Source organism: Macaca fascicularis, chromosome 8 (genome assembly GCF_037993035.2).
Source record: "Macaca fascicularis isolate 582-1 chromosome 8, T2T-MFA8v1.1".
Lineage (NCBI taxonomy): Eukaryota > Metazoa > Chordata > Mammalia > Primates > Cercopithecidae > Macaca > Macaca fascicularis.
Genome location: NC_088382.1, coordinates 80,405,638 through 80,416,905, shown reverse-complemented (window position 1 = coordinate 80,416,905; position 11,268 = coordinate 80,405,638). Strand labels below are relative to the sequence as shown.

General features: G+C 40.0%; 1 pseudogene; it reads left to right on the top strand.

The window, feature by feature from the left end:
• Positions 1–10,013: 10,013 nt before the first annotated feature.
• Positions 10,014–10,760, top strand: LOC102138336 (large ribosomal subunit protein eL13 pseudogene; annotated as a pseudogene).
• Positions 10,761–11,268: the final 508 nt, after the last annotated feature.

Here is an 11,268-nt window from a genome sequence, read left to right as displayed (position 1 = left end):
ATTTCCTCAGAATTAAAGATTTCTATGCTTCAAAGGACACCAGCAAGAAAGTGAAAGGACAAACAACAGAATGAGAAAAAAAATTTGCAAATCATGTATCTAATAAGGGACTTTTATCTAGAATACACAATATTCTAGTCAATAGCAAAATACAAATGACCCAATTTAAAAATGGGCAAAGAATCTAAATAGATGTATCTCCAAAGAAGATAAACATGACCAATAGCACATGAAAAGATGCTCAACACCAATAGTCACCAGGGAAATGTAAATCAAAACCAAAAGAGATACCACTTTACATCCACTAGTTTGGCTATAATAGAAAGGACGGACAATAACAAGTGTTGCCAAGAATGTGAAAAATTGGAACCGTTCTGCACTGCTGATAGGAATATAAAATGGTGCAGCCATTTTGGAAAACAGTCTTGACAGTTCCTCAAAAAGTTAAGCTTTAGAGTTACCACATGACCTGGCAATTCCACTCCTAGGTATACACTCAAGAGAACAAACTAGATACCGATAAACACATGAAAAGATATGTCCACACAAAAACTAGCACATGAATGGTCTTAGCAGCAGTATTCATAATAGTCAAAAGGTAGAAAAAGCCCAAATGTTCATCAGCTGATTAATGGGTACACGAAATGTGGTGTGATCATAGAATGAAATTTTATTTAGCCATAAAAACAATGAAGTAAGCCGGGTGCGGTGGCTCACGCCTATAATCCCAGCACTTTGGGAGGCTGAGGCGGGAGGATCACAAGGTCAGGAGATCGGGATCACCCTCGCTAACAAGTTAAAACCCCGTCTTTACTAAAAATACAAAAAACTAGCCAGGCGTGGTGGCGAGCGCCTGTAGTCCCAGCTACTCGGGAGGCTGAGGCAGGAGAATGGCGTGAACCCGGGAGGCGGAGCTTTCAGTGAGCTGAGATTGCACCACTGCACTCCAGCCTGGGCAACAGAGCGAGACACCGTCTCAAAAAAAAAAAAAAAAAAAAAAGAAGTACAGACACATGCTATATCATGGATGACCCTTGAAAACATTTGGTAATGGAAAGAAGCCAGTCACAAAAGACCACATAGCACATAATTCCATTTATCTGAAATGTTCAGAAAAGGGAAATCTAGAGAGACAAAAAGCAGATATGTGGTTGCCTAGGGCTGGGTGGGGAAATGGGGAGATTGGGAGGTCATGGTTAAAGAGTACGCATGATGAAAATGTTCTAAAATTGATTGTGGTGATGATTGCACAACTCTGTGAACATACTAAAAACCATTGAATTGTTAAAAAAAAAAAATCAATACTATGCTTTAGGGGAATCTCTCTGACTGGCGTGAAAAGAAACAGAAGGCATGAAGACCAATTAGGAGGTTTTTAATCTTGACTCTTAGAGAGAAAGCATCTCATCACCAGGTTTTTTTTTTTCCTTCACTCTCCACACCCATTCCCTTTAAATATAATTAAAACACAGTTATCAAATCCATGCTTGATAAATTGGTAAATAAGCTATGGGATGGGACTAGGAAAAAGGGGGTCATAAAAGGGAGCTCCTAACTCTATAGTGATCATTTTATTATTTAAGCAACCAAGGGCAAAAGCTTGTTTTCAATTGTTTACATAAAAGTCACAAACTTAAATTTAGGTTCTGAGCAAGACGTGTTAAGCTCATGTAGAGCCTGAGACTAAATGGTGAATGAGTTTTTGTTTTGTGCCTGGCCCATAGTAGGTCCTCAGTGTTTTTCAAAATAAATTAAATGAATGAATTTTAAGAGTAAACATAAACTTTATAATGTGTTATATAAGTATGGCCAAGAAAGGCACTGTGGGATGAAAAAACAACACATAATCTTAAACTGGTGAAGGAGAAAAGAATGAGGAGAAAGGAAAACTCATAATTCAACAAGACAGCAAGCCACTAAAATGTGTAAGGAGTCTCTTTCATCCCCTTCAGGGAAAAAAATTGAAAAAGAAAAAAGTTATAGATTTATAAAGAAGAGTGAGGATATTGTACCTAAAGAATACAAAAGGATGAAAATCAATAAAGGCAATTCATCACATTAGCAGGCTAAAGAAGAAAAATCATGTGATTATATTAATAGATGCAGAAAAAGCATTTGACCAAACCTAACATCCATTTATGATTAAAGACTCTCAGCAAACTAAGAATAGAGGGGAATTTCCCCAACTTGGTAAAAAATAAAAAAGGAAATTAACAAACCAGAAGCCAAACCTTTTAAGGATGCAGAGAGGAAAAATAAATTGCTACTCATCCAAAAATTTGCTAAATAAAAAGTGCAGTAGAGGAAAAAGAGATTAAGGAAAAGAATAAGGAAGTAAAAGAAAACATAAATAAGCTATCTTCAGTATCTAAAATGGAAAGTAAGAGTTAGACATCAGAAACTACCCAGGCACTGTCTTATTCTCCCAGACCAGTTTTGGCCAGAGAGATCTGGTTTCTCCTATCTAGAAAGCTCCTGTTCTCCGTCCTAAAAAATAATTAGGAAGTTGAAAAGAAATAAACCAAAGGTTCAGGGATTACTAAATGCCATCTCACAAGAATGATGATTAAAATATCATGATTAAGAATCAAGGACCTTTAGCCCCTTTGAGTGCTGATTACAAAGTGATTAGTAGGGATTACTGTAAGATTAACAATGTTTGCAAGGAAGATGATTTGATTCATTCCAGGCGTTAAGGGACAGAGGTGGCAGATGGTTTCGTTATACCAAGAGAAACTGTAAAACATACAGACTAAAAGGCAATCATCTTTTTATTCTATTTCCTTTAAAAAGAGGGGAGGAAGAGACTCTTGACGGGTGAGGATATGTTGTTTAAAGTTGTATAGACTGCGTCATATTTTTTCCAATTTGTCAAGAGTGCGAAAATGAAATGATTAGTTTCTGCCTGGGAAGAATGAAGAGATCCAGATAATGAAAACTTTAAGTCCTGGGTGCCCATTTTGTCCTTTATATATTAATTAAAAGCCCTTTGATGGGAATTTATGGTGTGAACTAAACTGCTTGGTTTACTATTTAGACAGCTGTGAAAGGAAATAAAATAGTTTAGATGTTTAAACTAGTACTTGCATATGCAGATGACATGTCAATGATTGTATCAACTGATGAGTCTGTAAAAACCATCTCTCGAATGTTTGAAGCATATGTTGTAAAGCAGCTGGTTCTAAAATAAGTTTAAGAGTAGCTATTTGCTTAATAGAACTGACAAATAGGAACAGGTGATGGTCTTGGAGGAGCCCATTGTTTCAAAATGAACCAGTTGGGAGTTTAGGAGAGTTTTTGGAGAGTCAAAACAATGAAAAAATCAAAGAAGAGAATAAATGTAGCAGATAAGTTAGTGTCTCTCTAGCCGATTTGGAAGTTATTTTATTGTAGTGAATATGTTGTTAATCAAAAAAGTTTCTCATTGCCTTGAGCCATATGGAAGTGATTTACCATGTTTTTCTTGCTGTCCATTTGCAAAGTTATGTTTGAGGGAGCTGGCAAAGTGCCCTTCTAAAAAACACTATCTTTACAAAGTTACCTTAATGAGCTGATTGAAGACAAGATTCTTTGCATGGCAACCATGAGTGAAGTGGTTGTCTTAACTTGTAAGAAGAATCTATATAAGAAAGAACTTGACCAAAAAAAAACCCAAAACCAAACACTCTTTCTCAAGTAATTTTGTTATTCTGATACATGCTTAGGAAGTATGTACACTAAATACACTGACTGCATAGAATTATCTACAGAAGGGCCTTTCTAGTCAGTACAGTTTGTAAGCATTATTTTATAATCTTTTAAAAACTTTTACTATGATGAAGAGACTTACTGACATGGAATGGTTAAGAGGCTACTAAATCCTCTCTTTAGGCAAAATGATGAAAGGGAAAGAGGCAGAGTGAGAGTCAAGGGACTGGGTTTCCAGGAAGAAGTCCACCACCAGTCATCACTCACTCTTTTCCTACTTTGTTTTCTTCACCTGTAAAACAAATTAATAATAACTGATGTTTATAAAAAGCTTATGTCCAGGCATGGTGGCTCATGCCTGTAATCTCAGCACACTGAGAGGCCAAGACATGAGGATTGCTTGAGTACATTTCAAGACCAGCCTGGGCAAGCAACATAGGGAGACCCCATCTCTACGAAAACAAAAATAAAATAAAATGCTTACTAGTTGTCGGGCACTATTTAAACATTTTACTTAAATGTATTAGTTTGTTTTCATACTGCTGATAAAGATATACCCGAAACTGGGAACAAAGAGAGGTTTAATTGGACTTACAGTTCCACATGGCTGGGGAAGCCTCAGAATCATGGCAGAAGGCAAAAGGCACTTCTTACATGGCAACAGCAAGAGAAAATGAGGAAGAAGCAAAAGCAGAAACCCCTGATAGACCCATCAGATCTTGTGAGACTTACTTACTATCGTGAGACTAGCATGGGAAAGGCTGGCCCCCATGATTCAATTATCTCTCCCTGGGTCCCTCCCACAGCACGTGGGAATTCTGGGAGATACAATTCAAGTTGAGATTTGAATGAGGACACAGCCAAACCATATCATTCCACCCCTGGCCCCTCTAAATCTCATGTCCTAACATTTCAAAACCAATCATGCCTTCCCAACAGTCCCCCAAATCCTTAACTAATTTCAGCATTAACCCAGAAGTCCACAGTCCGAAGTCTCACCTGAGACAAGGCCAGTCCCTTCTACCTATGAGCCTGTAAAATCAAAAACAAGCTAGTTACTTCCTAGATACAATGGGGGTACAGGTATTGGGTAAATACAACCATTCTAAATGGAAGAAATTTGGCAAAACAAAGGGGTTATAGGCCCCACGGAAGTCCAAAATCCAGCAGGGCAGTCAAATTTTAAAGCTCCAAAATAATCTCCTTTGACTGCAGGTCTCATATCTAGGTCACACTGATGCAAGAGGTGGGTTCCCATGGTCTTGGGCAGGTCCACCCCTGTGGCTTTGCAGAGTACAGCCTCCCTCCTGGCTGCTTTCATGGGCTGGCATTGAGTGTCTGCAGCTTTTCCAGGCACATGGTGCAAGCTGTCAGTAGATCTACCATTCTGGGGTCTGGAGGATGGTGGCACTTTTCTCACAGCTCCACTAGACAGTGCCCCAGTAGGGACTCTGTGTGGAGGCTCTGACCCCACATTTCCCTTCTGCACTGCCCTAGCAGAGGTTCTCCATGAGGGCTCCCCCTGAAGAAAACTTTTGCCTGGGCATCTGGGCATTTCCATACATCTCCTAAAATCTAGGCGGAGGTTCCCAAACCTCAATTCTTGACTTCTGTGCATGTGCAGGCTCAACACCATATGGAATCTGCCAAGGCTTTGAGCTTCCAACCTCTGAAGCCACAGCCTGAGCTGTACATTGGCCCCTTTCAGCCATGGCTGGAGTGGCTGGGACACAGGGCACCAAGTCCCTAGGCTGCACATAGCACAGGGACCCTGGGCCCAGCCCACGAAACCACTTTTTCCTCCTGGGCCTCCGGGCCTGTGATGGGAGGGGCTGCCATGAAGGTCTCTGACATGGCCTGGAGACATTTTCCCCATGATCTTAGGGATTAACATTAGGCTCCTTGCTACTTATGCACATTTCTGCAACCAGCTTGAATTTCTCCCCAGAAAATGGGTTTTTCTTTTCTATTGCGTAGTCAGTCTGCAAATTTTCCAAACTTTTTTGCTCTGCTTCCCTTATAAAACTGAAGGCCTTTAAAAGAACTCAAGTCACCTCTTGAATACTTTGCTGCTTAGAAATTTATTCTGACAGATACCCTAAATTATCTGTCTCAAGTTCAAAGTTCTACAAATCTCTAGGGCAAGGGCAAAATGCCTCCAATCTCTTTGCTAAAACATAACAAGAGTCACCTTTGCTCCAGTTCCCAACAAGTTCCTCATCTCCCTCTGAGACCACCTCTGCCTGGACCTTATTGTCCATATCACTATCAGCATTTTGGTCAAAGCCAATCAACAAATATCTAGGAAGTTCCAAACTTTCCCACATTTTCCTGTCTTCTTCTGAGCCCTCCAAACTCTTCCAACTTCTGCCTGTTACCCAGTTGCAAAGTCGCTCCCACATTTTGGGGTATCTTTTCAGCAATGCCCCACTCTACTGATACCAATTTACCATATTAGTTGGTTTTCATGCTGCTGATTATGACATACCTGAAACTGGGAACAAAAAGAGGTTTAATTGGACTTACAGTTCCACATGGCTGAGGAGACCTCAGAATCATGGCGGAAGGTGAAATGCATTTCTTACATGGTGGCAGCAAGAGAGAATGAGGAAGAAGCAAAAGCGGAAACTCCTGATAAACCCATCAGATCTGGTGAGACTTATTCACTATCACGAGAATAGCATGGGAAAGACCAGCCCCCATGATTCAATTACCTCCCCCTAGGTTCCTCCCACAACACATGAGAATTCTGTTGAGATTTCAATGGGAACACAGCCAATCCATGCCAATAAGTTATTTCATCTCCCAATAACACTGTAGTGGATACAATAATCATCATTTTACAGATAAGTGAACTGAATGGAGATAACAGAATATTTCAAACCTCTCATGAGAATGCATTATAAAAATTTAAGGATTTTTTGGTCTTAAAAATAATATTTAATCTCAACTGCAGAGTAGTTAGGCATAGCCCAGACTAAGAAAGGTGGACATAGAGTAAAAAAATACCAACCATGATAAAAAGTTTAGCAAGCTAGGACTAGAAGAATATGGAGTTTTCATTGTTGTTGTTGTTGTTATTGTTGTTAATTTTTAAAATTAATAAAAAGAGAGAGAGAGACAACGTTTCACCATGTTGCTCAGACTGGTCTTTATAATAAGTCCTGGGATCAAGGGATCTTGGGTCTCCTGGGATCAAGGGATCCTCCCACCTCGACCTCCCAAAGTGCTGAGTTCTGAAATCTAGGCAGAGATTCCCAAACCAAATAAAGTTAGCCAGACATGGTGGCATAAACCTGTAGTGCCAGCTACTTGGTAGGCTGAGCTGAGAGAAACGTTTGTGCCTGGGAAGTCGAGGCTACAGTGAGCCATGATCTCACTGCTATACTCCAGCCTAGGTGACAGAGTGAGACTGTCTAAAAAAAGAAAAAGAAAAAGAAAACTACAAAACTGTATTGAAAGAAAACCTCAATACAGCTAAAATGCAATGTTTGTAGATTAGATGACATGATATTGTAAAAATTTCAATCTTTGTAAATTAGTCTAGAGATTTACCATAAATCCAATACACATCTCAGCACGTTCTTTTAAAGAATAAAAAACTGATTAGCAGGGCACAGAAGTTCACACCTGTAATCTCAACACTTTGAGAGGCCAGGCAGGAGGATCACTTGAGCCCAGGAGTTTGAGACTATCCTGGGCAACATGGTGAAACTCTGTATCTACAAAAAAATACAAAAAAAAAAAAAAAAAAAATTAGCCAGGTGTGTTGATGGGCACCCACAGTCCCAGCTACTTGTGAGGCTGAGGTGGGAGGATCACTTGAACCTCAGAGGTTGAGGGTGTAGTAAGTCATGATTGTACTACTTCACTCCAGCCTAGGTGACAAAGCAAGATCCTGTTTCAAAAAAAGAAGAAAGAAGGAAGGAAGGAAGGGAGGAAAGCAGGAAGGGAGGGAGGGAGGGAAGGAGGGAGGGAAACTGATTAACTGATTCTAAAATTTATTTGGAAGTTCAGTGGACCAAGAATAGTCAAGACAATTGTGAAGAAGAGTAAAGTTGAAGTACTTATTATAAAACTAAAATAATTGAGACATGTTATTGGTACAGAGATGGACAAATAGACTAATGGAACAGAATATATAGTTCAGAAATAGAACCACCATAGTGCCGTGAGGGAAAGAATGGTCTTTTCAAATGATGCTGGGTTCACCGATATCCATATTGTATAAAAATAAAATTTGAAACTTATCGCTCACCACACACACAAAATTAACACTAGATGAATTTTAATTCTAAATATAAAACAATAACACATCTAGATAGAAGACATAAAAAATATTCTCGTGAGTTTGAGGCAGGCTGTGATTTCTTAAACAGGACATAAGAAACACTAACCATAAAGGTAAAGATTGATAAATTGAACTACATTGAAATAAAAACCAGTGTTCATCAAAAGGCATTAAGAGTTCCAAGACTAAGAAACAAAACAAGAGTGAAAAGGCTACAATGCCAAAAAAAAAAAAGTGAAAAAGAAAGCTACCAAGTAGAAAAACATATCTGTAATACCTATATATAACAAATGAATCATAACTATCATATGTGAAACATTTCTACAAATTAATAGAAAAAAGCAGACAACCCAACAGAAAAATGGGCAAAAGACTTAAATAGGCATTTCATAAAAGAAGACACTCAAAAAAAAAACAACAATCATATGACAGGCTGCTCGACTTTATTAATCACCAGGAGAATGCCAATTAAAATCAAAATGCAAATTTGAATCACTGTACCCCACCAGAATAGCTAACATTAATAATAAGACAACAATATCAAATTTAAGCAAGAATGCAAAGCAATTTGAACTCTCAGACACTGTTGGTGGAAGTGCACATTTGTAACAATGTTGAAAAAGTGTTTGATAATATCTCCTGAAGCTGAACTTACCCAAACCCTCTATTCTTTATGTATAGCCAAGAGATACTTATATGTACACCAAAAGTCATGTACAAGTGTTCATAAGAGGACTAATCATGATAGCTCAAAACTCAAAACAACTCAAATGTCCATCAATATTTGACAGAGAGGGCCTGGCTACAGTGGCTCACACCTGCAATCCCAACACTGGGAGGCTGAGGCAGGTGAATCACTGGAACTCAGAAGTTTGAGACCAGCCTGGACAACGCAGTGAAACCTCATCTCCACAAAAAATACAAAAAGTAGCCAGGTGTGGTGGTGCACACCTGTGATCCCAGCTGTTCAGGAGGCTGATGTGGGAGGATTGCTGGAGCCCAGGAAGTCAAGGCTGCAGTGAGCCGTGATCATGCTACTGCACTCCAGCCTGGGTGACAGAGTGAAACCCTGTCTCTAAAAACAAAAATTCACTGTAGCTCCATAGGTCCATGTAAGTTTATGAACAGGAATAAAGAAAAGAATATGAATAGAATCAATTGTTCTTCAAGCAATTCTTGCAAGACCTTCCGGAAATGTTGATCGTGTCTGGGTTCATTGTCAGCACTGCAGTAGATAAAAAGCTACTGTGGGTTTGAATTTTTTAAAAAATTAACAGCATGAGATCAGAACTTTTGGCTGGGCGTGGTGGCTTATGCCTGTAATCCCAGCACTTTGGGAGGCTGAGAAGGGTCGATCACTCAAGGTTAGGAGTTCAAGACCAGCCTGGCCAACATGGTGAAACCCCGTCTCTCCCAAAAATGCAAAAATTAGACAGGTGTGGGGGCACGTGTCTGTAATCCCAGCTACTCAGGAGGCTGAGGCAGGAGAATCGTTTGAACACAGGAGGCAGAGGTTGCAGTGAGCCAAGATTGTGCCACTGCACTCCAGCCTGGGCAACAGAGTAAGACTCTGTCTAAAAAAAAAAAATATATATATATATATATATATATGTGTGTGTGTGTGTATATACATATATATAAAAACTTTTTTTACTACTATGATAAAAAATAGTGTTCATTGTTGATATTATTAAGAAAACATATTGTCATTTCTACTTTTTATTGCTCTGAGTATTATAAGTAATTATCCCTTTTCATATTTATTCCCAGCTAGTGCCTGTCTTCAAATTTCTAACGCTCCTAAGTCTCATGTATTCATTGAACTTTCTATGCGTTACTTTATTTTCTTTCCTCTTAATTAACAATTCTCACTGGTAAGTAGTAAGGTTCAACCTCAAATAGCTGGTGTGAATTGCCATACCAGGCTACTAAAAACAGCAAACTACAGTTAAATTCTCTTTCTTCTTTGTCATTTAAGAAAAGTTGAGCCCTTCCCCCTCGGTTGTTCTCTTGCACAGGAGGGCCGTAGTCAGCCATGGAGCTCAGCAGAAAAGGCATGATCTTGAAATCCCACTTCCACAAGCACTGGCAGTGTTGCGTGGCTACATGGTTCATCCACGTCTGGACCCATCTGGCCCATAGTAAGGTGCTGCACGGTGAGATATCACACCAGAGTACATGCTGGCCAGGGCTTCAGCATGGCGAGTTAAGGGTGGTTGGTATTCACAAGAAGGTGGCACAGAACACTGGCATCTCTGTGGATCCAAGAAGGTAAAACAAGTCCACTGAGTCCTTGCAAGCCAATGTGCAGTGCCGATGGAGTGCCGCTCCAAACTCATCCTCTTCCCCAGGAAGCCTTTGGCCCCCAAGAAGGGAGACAGTTCTGCTGAAGAACTGAAATTGCCCCAGTAGCTGACAGGACTACTTAGGCCCATCCAGAATGTCTATAAGAAGGAGAAAGCCCAAGTCATCACTGAGGAGGAGAAGAACTCCAAGGCCTTTGCCTGTCTCCACGTGGCCTGCCCAGCTCTTCTGCATATGGGTAAAAAGAGCCAAGGAAGCTGCCAAACAGGATATTGAAAAAAAAATAAAGATAAAGCCCTGGGGACCTGTAATAAATCAACAGTAAAAAATAAAAAGGCAGAAAATAAAAGAAAAAAAGAAAAGTTGAGCCAAGTGTGGTGGCTCATGCATGTAATCCCAGCACTTTGGGAAGGCGATCACTTGAGGTCAGAAGTTCAAAACCAGCCTGGCCAACATGGCAAAACCCCATCTCTACTAAAAATGCAAAAATTAGCTGGGCATGGTGGTACATGCTTGTAATCCAAGCTACTCAGGAGGCTGAGGCAGGAGAATCACTTGAACCTGGGAGGTGAAGGTTGCAGTGAGCCAAGACCATGTAACTACACTCTAGCCTGGGCGACAGAGTGAGACTCTGTCTCAAAACAGAAAAGGAAAAATAAAATAAATAATAAATAAAAATTATCTGAGCATGGTGGTGTGCACCTGTAGTCCTTGCAACTCCGGAGGATGACATGGGAGGGTGGCATGAGCCCAGGACTATACCACTGCACTTCAGCCTGGGTGACAGAGTGAGACCCTGTCTCTAAAATGAAGAAAAGAAAAGAGAAGAAGAAAAGAAAAAAAGAAAAGAAAGAAGGAAGGAGGGAAGGAGAAAAGAAAGAAAAAAATAACGAGGAAGGAAGGAAGGAAGGAAGGAAGGAAGGAAGGAAGGAAGGAAGGAAGGAAGGAAGGAAGGAAGGAAGGAAGGAAGGAAGGGAGGGAGGGAG